General features: G+C 30.4%; 1 protein-coding gene across 7 annotated transcripts in view; it reads right to left on the reverse strand.

The window, feature by feature from the left end:
* Positions 1-17,293, reverse strand: part of Hr4 (nuclear hormone receptor 4) — a 182,636-nt gene that overhangs the window by 164,207 nt on the left and 1,136 nt on the right. For 3 of the 7 annotated variants that reach the window (XM_088274246.1, XM_088274240.1, XM_088274244.1), the window contains exons 2-4: positions 16,689-16,865; positions 10,136-10,272; positions 7,828-9,051 (exon numbers count right to left, since the gene is read on the reverse strand). The gene's annotated coding sequence lies outside the window, so the exon portion shown is untranslated. Of the gene's footprint in view, positions 1-7,827; positions 9,052-10,135; positions 11,098-16,688; positions 16,866-17,293 lie in introns of those variants that run through there. The other 4 variants (XM_088274245.1, XM_088274241.1, XM_088274242.1 and 1 more) reach the window with 4 other exon arrangements.

Below are 17,293 nucleotides of genomic sequence, written 5' to 3' on the forward strand. Positions count from 1 at the left end.
TATTTGTGTAGCATTCACCATTCTACCCATGATTGAAAACCACATTACTCTTCTTTTTTTTTTAAATTATAATAATAAAAAAATAATAAAACCCTTATCCGCACCCCAATGGTGCATAGGGCACTGCTTCATATAAATGCAGTGTTATCTTGATCGTTTACGCATGAAGGAAAGGTGATCAGCCCTCCACTTCAGGTACCAGTCCAAGGTAATATTCAATAAATGTTACAGTGAAAAAATCACATATATTTATTTGACCCCACTGGGAATCGAACCCGGGACCTCCTGAACGGCCGAGCCGAGCGTGCTGACCATTACACTACGGAGGCGGACAGAAATTTAATTATACATTCCATAAATCATAATAATCCCAAGACGTTTCATGTGTGAGTTTTCGGCAGCATTTATGGTTGATTTGAGCAACTTCTTTTATTTAGCTGAGACCAATTTTTTAATGTTTACAAGATCCGAACTATTTCAAATACTGAGAGGCGTCACTGGTCAAGTAAAATGCCTTATTTTTGGAAAAAGCTGTATTGTTGTTATTTTATTATATTTAGCGACATAAAGCACATTGACAATCGGCGCCTACGCGATTGAACGTGGAACCCTTCCGTCGTGACAACTGTCGCATAACTCATGTGATAACTAGAGGAAGGCGGTGTCACGTCTCGTGTCGGTGTCACACGAGTTGAAGGTCAACATGACCGCCTGCCGGCTGTGAACTTCAAACCATTTCGTTGAACTTGCGTCGAGAAATGAAGAAAAATGTCCCTACCATAGAGGTCTATAGGTCATAGGTATTTTTTTAATTACTTAACGTCCAAGTGACTCTGAAATCTAGCCACGGCTTATGCAACACCGCTTATCATGTCCCTACTCAGGCTTCAACTTTATAAGTTTCATAGTCTATGCCTACTCGTGAGTGAATTTACTCTTTACATTTAAAGTTACTATATATTTTCATGTAATTCATGAGTGAAAATTCTAGGCAAAATCACTCGCGGTAGGTCATAGGTATCACACATGCTGATATTAGCACAAAACCATGTGTACCTAGTGACTTTGGCTAGTGTCTGTACACGAGAGATTCTTCAGTTCTTCGTGGCAATGAGGATAACCTGGAACGACTGGTTATGATCGGTAGCCTGGAGGGGAAGAGAGGGAGAGGAAGATCCCCACACGATGGATGCACAAGGGTCACAACCCTCAGTAATGAGGAATAAGACGAAGGAGATGCAGCAGAACTGTACGTATTTTATTAGAAATAATGGTACAACATTTTGAGTTAAACCAGCTTATGACGGCCGTAAGCCCCGAAAATGCCCAGACTTCCATATTCTTCTTAATCTTTGTTAAGATGTCAAAAAAGAATTTTAAAAAATACAGTTGATTTCGGGGAACGAACGATCTCACGGAACGAATGGATCTTCATTAGCCGGAGAAGTTCCGCTATGGATATTTGAAATTTGAATTTCTATACATGTAAACGCATTATCACCATAAGTCGTATAACTGCGCGGCGACTATGCACTTGCTTCCTAGTAGCTAAGGTCACTTCGAGGATAATAAAAATATAATTTATTTAATATAGGTAATAACATTAATGACAATTGTGAAAGGCCATGGATTCGACCAAAAATAGCCCCTTAATAATATTAATACAAAAAAGTTTTTAAAAAAAACTATTTAAAAAGAAGAATGAATTAATTTAAATATTATTTCATGCTGTCTCTCCAAAAAAGAAATATTTGTGAACTAATGGAATGACTGATATAAGTGATCACTTTATACATATCGCTCACTCCTTTCAACAACGTCATTTACTAACAAACTTGATTTTTCAAGAGATCGTTTTTAAAGCTTAAGAATATAATAAAATATATTAAAAATAAACATCAAGCCACTTATTGAACTTTTTACTGCGCAACAGATCATTTTAGGTAAAACCTGAAGGTTTTTCCTACATTTGAAAAATATTTAGTATATTTAAAAAAATTTTAAGCAATACATTTTCTTCAAGATGCAAAAACAACACTTTCTGCCCTGTAGCGGGTAAATATTAAGTTAAAAATATGCCGCTTTTGCTGGGATATAGTACATTTTCTGGGCATTCCGAAAACTTGCATAACTGAAAATTGACGATTTTTTATATATGACGTTGTTGAAAGGAGTGAGCGATATGACATTTTAAACTTTCGTATTTTGCCAGTTTATAGAACGTTGAAAACATTAAAATATGCGTCATTAAGTCAAAATTGGATATTTTCGAATTTAAGGTTTTTGCCAGTAAACCGCGAAATATAATATACAAACGAAAGAAAGCTTTTAATAAATACTGGATTAATAATATGTTTGATACGTGTTATTTGTAAAATCTTAAAAATCTTCAACGTTTTACAAAATAAAAACTATTTTTTCAACCTGTCATAAATAATTCGTTACAAATAAATTAGGTTTGTACTTTGACTGTCACAAGCAAACAACACATATACTTTACCTATCGCAAACATACTATGTATGTACTTTACCTGTTTTACACAAACTACGTTTGTACTTTACCAGTCATAAACAAATTACGTTTGTACTTTACATGTAACATACATATTGCGGATGTACTTTACCGGTCATATACAAATTATGCATGTACTTTACCTGTCACATACAAACTATGTATGTACTTTACGTGTAACATACAAACTATGTATGTACTTTACGTGTAACATACAAACTATGTATATACTTTGCGTGTAACATACAAACTATGTATGTACTTTACCTGTCACAAACAAACTATCTGTGTACTGTAATTGTCACAATCAAACTATATATGTACTTCACTTTAAATACTTTATCGGTAACTTACAAACTATGTATGTACTTTACCTGTCCCAAACATACTATGTATGTACTTTACTATGTAGGTATATATTTTACCTGTCATTTTCACAAAGAAATCGTTTTGAATTTCACGGTTAAAGTTCACGCTGCTATCTTGACTTAAACCCCAGTTATTTTTAGTTTCAAGTATTATTACCGTTATCGTCACGAGTTACTAGTATCTTCTTTTGGGATCCTAATGTCGTCAGTTAATTAGAAAATTAGAATAAAACAGAAATAAGAACAAGAATTGTTTCTGGCTCACTCACAATGTAATGACTATCGATTTATTTTTAAAAACTGTGGTAAACAAAAAAAAAATTATGCCTTTGATATTACGATATTCCCGATAAAACTATTTTTTGACTTTATTAAAAATTCTTTTGCATTTCACGTTATATTATAATTGCAAGTACAAAAAATATATAATATAAAAAAAAAGAATAATGATATCGCTCACTCCTTTCAAGAACGTCATAAATCAAAATACTTGATTTTTCAGGAGAACGATTTTAAAGTTTAAAATATAACACAATGTATTAAAAATAAATATCAAGTCACTTATTGAACTTTTTACTGTGCAACAGATCTTTTTAGGTAAAACCTGAAGGTTTTTCCTACATTAGAAAAATATTTAATTTATTTATAAAATTAATTAAACAATACATTTTCTTCAAAATGCAAAAACAACATTTTCTGCCCTGTAGCGGGTAAATATTAAGTTAAAAATATGCCTCTTTTGCTGGGATATAGTGCATTTTCTGGGCATTCCGAAAACATGCACAACTGAAAATTTACGATTTTTGATTTGTGACGTTCTTAAAAGGAGTGAGCGATATGATAATCATAGTGATAATTAATATGATATTGATAATGATGGATATATTTTTGAATCGTCGTCAATCTGTCTGGAAGGTGAAAGAAATTGTCCATAGCTGTGAATTACACATATAGGTACATTTTAATTAAATTTTTAACATAGGTACGGTATTAGGATCCTTACCTTATAATCTATGTACTGTTATCGTTCATTGCTCCTGCCTCTATGCGATATGTATCCCATACCGATACAACTGATATGAAAATCTCTTTATAATACATTTTATAATACATACCTATTAACTTTCTAATACCAAAGTGTCGTATTGCACAAAGTTGGAATTAACCTTTCATAATTGAATAAGATATATCGCTCACTGCTTTCAAGAACATCATAAATCAACAATCGACAATTTTCAGTAGTGCATGTTTTCGGAATGCCCAGATAACGTAATATATCCCAGCAAAAGAGGCATATTTTTAACTTAATATTTACCCGCTACAGGGCAGAAAGCGTTGTTTTTGCTTTTATAGGAAAAGGTGTTGTATAATTATTTTTTTTAAATATACAAAATGTTTTTCAAATGGAGAAAAAACCATCAGGTTTTACCTAAAAAGATCTGTTGCACAGTAAAAAGTTTAATAAGTTGCTTGATATTTATTTTTAATACATTTTATTATATTCTTAAACTTTAAAAACGATCTCCTGAGAAATTAAGTTTTTTGATTTATGACGTTGTTGAAAGGAGTGAGATATTTAACATATTTGATATGAATTCAAGGATTATAATGTGACATTTAGCAAAAACACGTTTAGCGAAAATTGTATAAATATTTCACAAAAATTTTGTATGAGTCAACAGCGCTTCCAAAATTTTCCCCTATAAATAGTTTTTTCTAACCCTTACTCATTTTGAAACCCCTTAGTCAAAATAACGCTCATTCGTAGTGTACATGGTCAATTTAAAGCTAATAATATAAATTTTTGACACAACAATTTATTAACTTATTTATTCTACTAACCAATGTCCGCTCTTTATGATGCACAGGGCACTGCTTTGAATTGAACGAATAGAAAAATTAAATAAATTAAATTGATTGAATGCTAATTGAATATTCATTATATGAATGGAGATATATAAAGGATATATATATATATATATATATATATATATATATATATATATATATATATATATATATATATATCCTATATAAAAACCTAATCCGCACCTCAATGGTGCATAGGGCATTGCATCATATAAACGCACAATAACTTGACACTAACTATAACACTCAAGATGGGTGAAAAGCCATCAAAAAGAAGAAGAAGAAGAAGAATAATAATATAAACGTAGTGTTGCCTTGATCGTTAACATATGAAGGAAAGGTGATCAGCCCTCCGCTTCAGGTACCACTCCAGGGTAATATTAAATAAATATTATAGTGAAAAATCACTTATATTTATTTGATACCCCCCGGGGAATCGAACCCGGGACCTCCGGAACGGTAGCCGAGCGTGCTGATCATTATATTCAATCATGTCATGAAACTTTACGTCTTATTGTTACTTTTACATTGTGATAATTACTTTTTTTCATCATCTAGTTGTATTATAAACTTTTTTTGCTTAAATTACACATCTTTCAGCATTTTTTATTTAATTCCAACAAATCCACGCAATAAACTCCAACTGCATGACATTGAACTTTGTTTCAAAGCACATTGCTGAATGTTAATACGAAAACATAGTATTTTTACAAGGTTACTATCAGAAGTGATTTTTTTTAAAGGGAAATATTTGTGTTTTTATTATTAATTTAATTTAATTAAACCCTTATCCGCACCCCAATGGTGCAAAGGGCACTGCATCATATAAACGCAGTGTGTTAACCTTGATCGTTTACACATGAAGGAAAGGTGATCAGCCCTCCGCTTCAGTTACCAGTCCAGGGTAATATTGAATAAATATCAGAGTTAAAAAATCACTTATATTTATTTGACACCCCCTGGGAATCGAACCCGGGACCTCCAGAACGGTAGCCGAGCGTGCTGACCATTACACTGACAAACATTTTTATTATTTACACAAATATTTCAATTTCATACTTTTTCTGTGAGCCTAAGCGGCTCATTATTAGATGTAGGTATCAAATTGTGGTAGAGTGGGTTCGAACCGAGAAACTCTGACTTAGGAGTCCGCGACACTAACCACGGGAACACAACCCGACACAATTTAAAACGGGATATTCGATAGCCCACGACTTTATTATTAATTGTATTTTAAGTAATTGAATTTTTTTCTTAAAACACCGTTTTTGTATTTTCGAAATAAATATTTTTTCGAAATAAATATCGTGGGAATACTGGCTAAAAACGTTAACTCTAAAATCCCTGTTTGAACAGTCCCTGTTATTTAAAGCTTTTGGTCTGAATAAAATACCCGTTGTTAAATTTAAAATTGAATTTACTTTTACAACCACATATATATCGCTCACTCCTTTCAAGAACGTCATAAATAAAAAAAAACGATTTTTCAGAAGAACGTTTTTAAAGTTTAAAAATATAATACAATGTTTTAAAAATAAACATCAAGCCACTTATTGATCTTTTTACTGCGCAACAGATCTTTTTAGATAATACCTGAACGTTTTTTGTACATTTGAAAAATATTATATTTATTTAAAAAATTAATAAAACAATACCTTTTCTTCAAAATGCAAAAACAACTCTTTCTAATCTGTAGCGAGTAAATATTAAGTTAAAAATATGCCACTTTTGCTGGGATATAGTAACTTTTCTGGGCATACCGAAAACATGCACAACTGAAAATTGACGATTTTTGATTTATGACGTTCTTGAAAGGAGTGAGCGATATGACATTTCAAACTACTTAGTGTATTTTGCCAGTTTATAAAACGTTGAGAACTTTATAATATGCATCATTAAGTCAAAATTGCATATTTTCGAGTTTACATTTTTTGACAGTACACCTACGATATATAGTTTGAAAAAAAAGTTATTGGAAGGTAAGGAGTTTTAAAAAGTTATAAAAAAAATTCAATATATTGTATATTCTTAAAAAATATCAAATCCTATATATTTTCTAAAATAAAATAAAAATTGCGCGGAGACACGTCTTGCCCCTTGCGCAGACAGTCGCTTACTGAATTGTATGTTTGTGAGTACGCCCTTAATACACGGAGTAGTAATAGATTATTTTGGATTAAGGACCAAATTACAAATTTATTTTTTTACCTAGCATTTATATTTTTAATATTTTTTGGAGTGAGATTTTTTAGGCGGCGATTCGACTACCGATAATTCGACGAGATTAGACAGTGAAAATTCAAGGACGCGTCACGTTTGCTAGGTACATTTCGTTACACGAGAGAAAAGAAAGATATAACGTAGAGATGGAGAAAGAGAGCTTTACATTCTGACGCCACGGGAGTAGTACAGAGCGACATATACACAACGATACAAAACGACAAAATGTATAATAGTGTCGCGCATGTGTCAGTTGCAGATGTACACTTCAGACGCTATAAATGAACAGCTGAAGTACAACGCATTTTTAATGTAATATTTTTCAATGTATTTTGGGATTATTTATTGAAGATACGTTGCTGCACCCGCAATTACTTGAATTTGTTAATGTAAACACGACTAGTGTAGAGAACTAGAGATGTTCTCATTAACATGTGAAAATACAAACTGTTTATGTTTTACCTCTTAATGAGAACATCTAATGTTCTCGAAACTAATCGTGTTTAAACGATTTTTTTAGCAAATAAATTAAATAAATGAAGCTAACTATACTGAGCGTAATATTTAATGCTTGTAAATAAGTGATAAGTCAATAATAAAAACGATGATCAAATTCGTTTACGATATACACACACACACACACACATTCACATATCACATGTTTATTTATATATATATATAAATATATATATATATATATATATATATATATATATATATATATATATATATATATATATATATATATATATATATATTTATATATATATACATTATATCACATTTAATTGAAATATATTTTTACTACAACATATAAATAAATAAAATAGCTATTATAAAAATGAAATAAACACTTACATTTTAGCGGCCCAGAAGTTGGGCCTAAGTGGGAGCAGGCGGTCCTGGCATTCTATCCTTTAGAGCTACCACAATCCTTGGCAGAAGAGTGAAATCCTCACAAACACACCACAAAAATCACTGCACCAAATTTTGACACTTGATTTTTTTCAGATAGATTTCAACTGTTTTTTTTGGATCACAACACACGTATTTTTTTGGATTTCTTTTGAAATGGATTCAATCTCACAGCACTTCACATGTTTTTGCGGTAATGTAATAATTACTTTCAATTTTGCCTGAGTTTTTTTGCGTGCGAAATGGTTCTGCGTTCACTTTTAAAGCTGTCTCGCTTACGGATTTCTTTGTTTATGTTCGTTGTCATTAAAACTAAACTGTATGCCGCTTGGATTATGATACATCTGCTTTCTCGCGTGTCATTGATCCCGTTACTAGATACATCTTCCACATATCATAGATATATCTCGAGTTAGCTGATATATAGTCACATACTTAGTAACACAGAGAAGAAATCTCGCTCTTGGGTAATAGAAAGCTGGCTGAATGCAAATTTTATATTACTCGTGAATCACAAAATATTTACGCATAAAATTTTACAAATTTCTCTTCGGCAAACATCTTTAGAACCGGATTAATACTATTTTAATGGCAATTTACAGTGTATTTCTGTTATTCTTTGGTTTATTTACTAAGCTTTTATTATTATTATATTATTATTAATAAATTGTTGGAAAAACTAAACATCTTTGGCTAATTTGGCAAGAATCAACATAACATTCATGTCCATGTTTAAAAACTCAACTTTAAACTTAAATTTTTCACTTTTTGCAGTGTCTATTTTTTTAGTACATCTATAGACACGCAAATATTGATTTTTTTGACTAAAAATTACAAACTAGATCTGATTTATATGGCAAATGTGTCGTTTTGTGTTTAGTTTTTGATTTTTGAAACTGACCTAAACGCAACACTGGCTTAAAATATCACAAAAACACACTTTGTAATGATTTAGCCATTCAAAATGATTTGGCAAGATGTTCTCTCTATGGCAAGAGGGTCTACGATTGCAGACCGGGTTTTTTGGTCGCTGGATCACTTTCGCTGTTTCCGACATGCGTCCGCATTACGCAGAGCTAGCAGCCTGACTGCTCGCTTGTTGACAAACACGCTTGTCACAAGATGGTGGAGAAAGCGATAGTGGAGGTTCTGCTGGAAGGTCGAGGCCTGAAAAAATGACAAAGATTAGTTGATATTTACTAAAAAATTAACTAACCATCACGCCGCTTCCCCGCAGGGGTAGGCAGAGAGAATATAACGTCACACCACTCTGTCCTTGCAAACATTCTTCGCCTCATCCACGTTCATGCATCTCCTCATACATACCCGCCGATTGTTACGACTCCTAACCTGACCACTTTCAAGTATTTGGCATACCTGATCGTGCCATGTTTTTCTCGGTGTTCTTCTGCTCCTTTTTCCAATTACATTCGCCTCATAAATTTGTTTTACCGTTCGTTCTGCATGTCCAAACCATCTCAACACACCTTTCTTAATTTTATCGATAATGCTTGTCTCAGCTTTGCTTTCCTTCCTTATTTCACTATTCGAACATCTATCAAACATCGTTTTGTCGCACATTCTTCTGAGAGATGGCATTTCGACTGCATTCAGTCTACTTTCATCTTTCTTTTGCCAACTCCATGTTTCACTTCCATACATTACTTGATATTCTTCTTCATTCATTGCTTTTCACCCTAGGAGTGTTAGAGAGAGAACGGATGTCCAAATTTAAAAAAGTAGAGTCTACTTAGTCCATAAATGCAAAAAAAAACCTACTACAAAAAAAATGTCCCTTACTGTGTTTTAAATTTGGGCAGCCGAGAACCCTAGGTATGTTTTGTATATCTTACTCGTTTGCCTTACTTACTTGTCTACCTTACTCGCAATCTTGTCTATCTTACTGAAACCTAAATTCTAATAATAATTTATTAAATAATTTATTGTTTCAAAATTCTTCACCTTTGCTTTCCATTTTTCCTTTATTTTCAAACTCCGCCCCTTGACTAACCCCCTACCCCTAACTTTCCCCTCTCCTTATTTATAGAACAATTTTATATTTTAGTTATTATTCAGACCTGACGATGGAAGTTTAGCTTCCGAAACTAATAGTCTTTAATAAAACTCAAGTGGTATAAAAACAAGTGTTTCCTTAATCATTGTATCTTATTCGTATGAATTACCCGGGGAAGCGGCGTGATAATTGGTCAGTTAGTTAGTTAGTGAAGCAAAATGATTTTTCAATTATTACCTTTTGTGTGGTGTCTTCTAAAGGTGACAGGCGAAATACACAACACTTTTTTTAAACTCCCTTTTACGACACATACATCTAAAACATACGGGGAAAACGAGTAACGATGGCTTCAAAATAATTTACATAAGCCTATCCTAATTTGATTTTAAATATAAAAAATTAAAAAATGCATTAAAAAAAACAGCTTAAAAAAATATCGATACGTTTCCGAAATTTTGGAAGCGATATGTTTGAATTATTATTTTCAGTATCCTCTTATAACGTAATGGTGCATAGGATATTGCAGTATTGATGCAGCGTTATCTTGCGTTTTCTATCTGGCCTTATACAATATAAATTTGTATTTTGTTTTTTTAACTTAAGTAAGTGGTCAGAAAATTTTCAAGTTTTGAAATAAAATTTTATAAAATATTATAACGTATAAGTTACATTATTCAGGACTGGGATTCGGTACCCAAGTTAACTTTTTAACCTTGTTATAAATAAGAATAAGTAAATATTTGCTTTTTTCCATTTGAAAACAAACATTTTTTTATATCTTTATTTTTTACCTTTTTATAAATAAGTAGCTTGTTTTTACCTTACTAAAATAAGTATGTATTTTTAATAGTTAAATTAGTTAAAGTATAAATAAAAATAAAAAATAGAGGTAAAATATCTGTGAACAGAGTGTACCTTGTTTTTACCTTACTATAATATGTACCTACCTTGTATTTACTCATCTATAATAAGTACCTTGTTTTTACTCATTTATAATAAGTACTTTACTCATTTTTATTCATTTATAATAAATACCTTGTTTTAACTCGTCTATAAGAAGTACCTTGTTTTTACTCATTTATAATAAGTACATTTTTTTTACTCGTCTATAATAAGTTCCTTGTTTTTTCTCATCTATAATAAGTACCTTGTTTTTACTCGTCTATAATAAGTACCTTGTTTTTTCTCATCTATAATAAGTACCTTGTTTTTACTCGTCTATAATAAGTACCTTGTTTTTTCTCATCTATAATAAGTACCTTGTTTTTACTCGTCTATAATAAGTACCTTGTTTTTACCCATTTATAATAAATATCTTGTTTTTACTCGTCTATAATAAGTACCTTGTTTTTACTCATTTATAATAAGTACTTTACTCATTTTTGCTCATTTATAATAAATACCTTGTTTTAACTCGTCTATAATAAGTACCTTGTTTTTACTCATTTATAATAAGTACATTTTTTTTACTCGTCTATAATAAGTTCCTTGTTTTTTCTCATCTATAATAAGTACCTTGTTTTTACTCGTCTATAATAAGTACCTTGTTTTTACCCATTTATAATAAATATCTTGTTTTTACTCGTCTATAATAAGTACCTTGTTTTTACTCATTTATAATAAGTACTTTACTCATTTTTGCTCATTTATAATAAATACCTTGTTTTAACTCGTCTATAATAAGTACCTTGTTTTTTCTCATCTATAATAAGTACCTTGTTTTTACTCGTCTATAATAAGTACCTTGTTTTTTCTCATCTATAATAAGTACCTTGTTTTTACTCGTCTATAATAAGTACCTTGTTTTTCAACAGGGATTTTTTTGTGCATTGTTCATGCAATGTGCGTTATCTAACATACATAATTGCATTTCAATAATGGTGAAATTTTTGTACAATCATGGCAAACTCTCGATTTACCGGGAAGAGGATTATCCGCGATTTTCCACCCAGTGGGTCAAGGAAAAATCTATAAAAAATCTAATTTTTAGACATTTTTTATGCATACAAGAATTTCACCATTAAAAATAGTTTTTTTGGTCTATTTAGGACACACAACATTCTATTTTAAATATACAGGGATGTTATTTTTCTATACCACAAATCAAATAATAGTTAACACATTTTTCTCAATTATATTCGTAATATAAAATATAATTGGAATATTTTTTTAGTTTATATAAGTATATTTATGATTGTGGCACATTTTATAAACTGTATAAAAAAAATAAAAACACAAACTTTGGTTTTATTCACTTATGTTTGTTTTATAAGATGTTAAAAACCAAGTTAGTATTTTATTAATTTCGTAAAGTTTTATTTCTTAATTCGAGTTTTCCTGTAAAAATCGTAATATAGCATTATTTATAAAAAAACTAAAAAAAATATGCTAAAATTTAATTTTTAAATGGTGAATGCTTTGAAAAATACAGTGTTGAATTTTTATTTTAATGTGGTGGGAATCGAACTGATACCACATATTTCACCAGACAAAGCACGCAGGTTAAAAAAATGTATTTATTGATTTGGCGTTTAATTTGTAGAACTCCGTTTTAATTTATGTATTAATTTTAAATCAATGCCCTAACAAGGCGAAACAATTGTCACAATATAATTTTTTATGTGTTTTTGGTAATAAAATACAACTTAGTAGACTCAAAAAATCTGTTTTTGATTTAAAATGAATAATAATAATAATAAAACCCTTATCCGCACCCCAATGGTGCATAGGGCACTGCTTCATATGAACACAGTGTTATCTTGATCGTTTACACACGAAGGAAAGGTGATCAGCCCTCCGCTTCAGGTACCAGTCCAGAGTAATATTGAATAAATATTACAATGAAAAAATCACTTATATTTATTTGACCCCCCTGGGAATCGAACCCGGGACCTCCAGAACGGTAGCCGAGCATGCTGACCATTACACTACAGAGGCGGACAAGACAAAATTAATACATAAAAAAATCTATTTTGAAGGCATTAAATAGAATTTTGTTTGTGTTTTGTATTGTTTATTTATAACTAAATACAGTGTTCGAAAAAAAAGTTTTTAAAATTTATTTTGAATCTATTTTTATATAACGGAGTTTCGGCTTTAACGAACACTCCCAACTCCTAATTATTTGTTATATAGAGGTTTTACTGTATTATTATTATAGCTATGTATGGTCTGATTGTTTATTACGATATTTCACAGGAAAAAGCGATATTTCGATCTCTGTGCGAGTACTGCGAGTACTGTGTGTGCAGTTTTGTCCCAATCACCTTATACATGCAACACTTACATGCTTTCGACAATGATTTTCCTAAATACGAACCAAGCGATTATTTTATATTGGTCTAAATGAGATATGTTTGTAATCAATGAACAATTTAAGGTAATTTAATAATTGTTTACACAAATTCAACTCCTAATATTTTAACTTATTAATTTCTACTTAAAATTTGGCATTCACAACACTTTTTGGTGAGTCCAAATCCTTATTCACATATCTGGGTATCTCCACTTATTTTATAGTTATTTAAAAAAAATCACATTAGTATTTTTTGTATTTAATGAATTGGTGCGTTTCGATTAAAGTTTAAAAAAAATTAATTAATGAATTCTTACAACATTTTGAGTGTGTCCAAATACTTGTTCACAAAATCTGGATTATCTCCAATTACAGGAGTTATTTTCATTTTATTTTTTGACATCTCATCAAAGATCAACATTCGGACCTCACATACTAATATAAGAGTTTCTGCTTAGTAAAAAGCTTCTTTACATCTCACCAATAGATGTCTCTAGTGAAGTTCTAGTGATTCAAGAACAAGGTTTCTAAATTGGTTCATATATACAGAACTTCCAAGAATTTGAGTAGTGTGGTTGTCAATAATGGGTAGAATTGGTGAATGTTACACGTGTGTAAAGTGATCACTTAAACCAGCCTATGACGGTCGTCAGCCCCGTAAATGCCCAGACTTCCATATTCTTCTTCATCTTGATGAGATGTCAAAAAATAATGAATTCTTCACTATTATATATGAAATTCAGTTTTATTATATATGTAACCTTTCATTTATCCTTACATTTACGTATATACCTATATAAGTATGTATATCCTACAAATTTTTTTTCTGTTTTCACAAACGCGCGTTTTGGTAATTAATGAATTAGTGCGTTTCGATTGATTTTTTTTTTAATGAAATGAGTTAATTATTCACTATCTTACATGAAAGATATCCCTTCCTCACACACACACACTGCCACTCTTTTATATTTTATTTTTTATTTAGTGATGATTTTGATCGTTATTATAACATAAATGTGTAATTGGCTTTTTTTATAACTATTATATTCTAACTAACGAATATAACTATTTTTTTATTATGTACTTTTACTAAATGTAAAGCTGTACAATTGCCGAAAAAAAAGATATATTATATCATATGGGTTTTCTTTAGCTAATTCTAATACATTACACCATGGGTCGGCAAACTGCGGCCCGCGGGCCGCATGCGGCCCGCGAGACATCTTGGTGCGGCCCGCGAGATTCTCGCCGCAACGCACATGACGGACGATATTATACACAATCGAGTGAAAGGAAGCGAGAAAGGGAGCGAAGGGAATCTCATTGATTTTATGAAATACTATAAATGTCGTTAAAATATACACTTAGCGTTTTATTTTTAAAACTAAAATAATTGTATATAAATATTGTATGTATCCCTACTGCAAGTACGGCCCGCACTGATCCCCATGAAAAATATTTGGCCCTTTTACAACAAAAGGTTACCGACCCATGCATTACACTATGCACATGTTACTGTTTTTACTAATTAAACCCGCTTTATGAAATGCGCGTTGTTGGCATTTAATGAATAAGTTTTTTTCAATGAAAATAATTAATAATTCATTTCAATTCAAAATACCTATAATAACTTGCATTTTTCACACAACGTTGATGATTTCATATCTTTTAAATTAGACCAATAAAAACAAAAGTCAGTGGCACTCCTTTTCAAGAATGCTCTTCACAAACACAGTTCAAACAATTCTAAACCAACACCCTAGATAACAGTTGACTGCTATCGAATACGTCACATCTTTTTTTATTGCTCACACGTGTTTCGAAAAAAGTATCGTCGAAACACGTGTCAGCATTAAAATGATGGAATTAAGCTTAACTGTGAATATGTACAAGGTAAACTGAAAATAAAGCGTTTAACATTTTTGTTAAATACATATATAATTTTTGTTAACTAAATATCATAATAATTTGAACATTTAATCACTAATTTGGTAATATGATCAATTATGCTAGCCTGCTGCTACCTTCGTTTACCTCTCATATAGTACCAACTATGAATCCTCCATTTCCTTTCCTATATGTCCCTCCCACTGACCTAGTGTTTACAATAAAAATATTCTATTCCTAGATTTAAACTAATAACCCTGCCATTATAAAGTTGACAATCGAGTTAAAACAGCGTCATTCTTATGCGATGCCCTATGCACCAAAATGAGTCAGGATTGGATCCAAAACTATACTATCGACCTTTATCTTATCAAACTGCTACCCATACACAAATTATGGAATTTGTCAAAAAATATACGAAACGAGATGCGTTTACATTGATTTAAGCACATCGAACACAGGGTATCATATGTAATATAACTTCATTAAGGTAGAATCGGCCTAATCTCTAAATTATATGGACTTTTTATTGCAGGGTTAAACTCCGACGGGATACACAAATTACGGAATTCATAAAAAAATATACGAAACACGATGCGTTTAGAGATGATTTAAGCACATTGGATACAGGGTGACTGGAATTTATCTTAATTAGGATAGAACCGGGCTAATTTGTATATTCTTTGGACTTTTTATTGCAAAATTAAATTTTAATAGGAATTCACATTCGGCCTAGTCTCTAAATTGTATGGGCTTTATATAGCAAGGTATTAAAATTATTTTTAAATGGGAATTTTGAATACGAGTATCAAAACGTTATTATTTCATCCCGGAAATAAATATATATATATATATATATATATATATATATATATATATATATATATATATATATATATATATATATATATATATATATATATATATATATATATATATATATATATATATATATATATATATATATATATATATATATATATATATATATATATATATATATATATATATATATATATATATATATATATATATATATATAAATATATAAATATATATATATATATATATATATATATATATATATATATATATATATATATATATATATATATATATATATATATATATATATATATATATATATGTATGTATATATATCGCTCACTCCTTACAACAACGTCATATATAAAAAATTGACAATTTTCAGCTGTGCATCTTTTCGGAATGCCCAAAAAATGTACTATATCTCAGCAAACGCGGCATATTTTTAACTTAATATAATATTTACCCGCTACAGGGCAGAAAGTGTTGTTTTTGCATTTTGAAGAATAGGTATTGTTTAATAATTTTTTTAATTTACTAAATATTTTTCAAATTGAGAAAAAACATTCAGGTTTTACCTAAAAAGATCTGTTGCACAATAAAAAGTGGCTTGATATTTATTTTTAATACACTGTATTATATTTTCAAACTTTAAAAACGATCATGAAAAATCAAGTTTTTGATACATGACTTTGTTGAAAGGAGTGAGCGATGTGTAATTTCTGTTATCGAATTACGCACAATACAATATATACAAAAAAGTATGCATTTATCGATACAGACAGTATACAATTTTATACTTATGGCACTTCACTTGCACACACTGTACTTTTTTCAAGTGTAATTTGAAAAATTCACGCAATTCACTCAATTCAATACCATTTTTTATCTAATATTTTCTTTTATCAATATGACCTAAATCCATTATCACTTCTAGCCATCACTGTTTTGAGAAATTCACTGTCAAAAAAAAGATAAAAAAACGTGTAAGACATAATTTTTCCGATTTCTCTGCGCCGGATGGTGCATAGGGCACTTAATCGAATCGATCCTGTGTTATCTTGATTAGTTATCTAACGAAGGGTTGGTGATCTTAGCGTTCATTCGTTTACGGTTTAGTCTAGGGTATCTATTCAACAATTATTGGAGGAAAATAAAACACAAATATTTTAACCACTCCACGAATCGAATCCGACACCTCATGTACGATAGAAAAAGGGATTACCACCATACTTAGAAGGTGGAAAATGTCGAAAATTGTCGTAAAATCATTAATTAAATAAAAAAATTATATATGTATATACATATGTACATATAAAAAGATATATTCATTCAATACAATTCGTTTGGTCAGAATTAAAAAAAAAATCATCGATCCTAACCCCTGT

This window comes from Brachycentrus maculatus, unplaced genomic scaffold (assembly GCF_059751285.1).
Source record: "Brachycentrus maculatus isolate JH-2025_06_01 unplaced genomic scaffold, ASM5975128v1 h1tg000653l, whole genome shotgun sequence".
In the NCBI taxonomy this organism is placed as follows: Eukaryota; Metazoa; Arthropoda; class Insecta; order Trichoptera; family Brachycentridae; genus Brachycentrus; species Brachycentrus maculatus.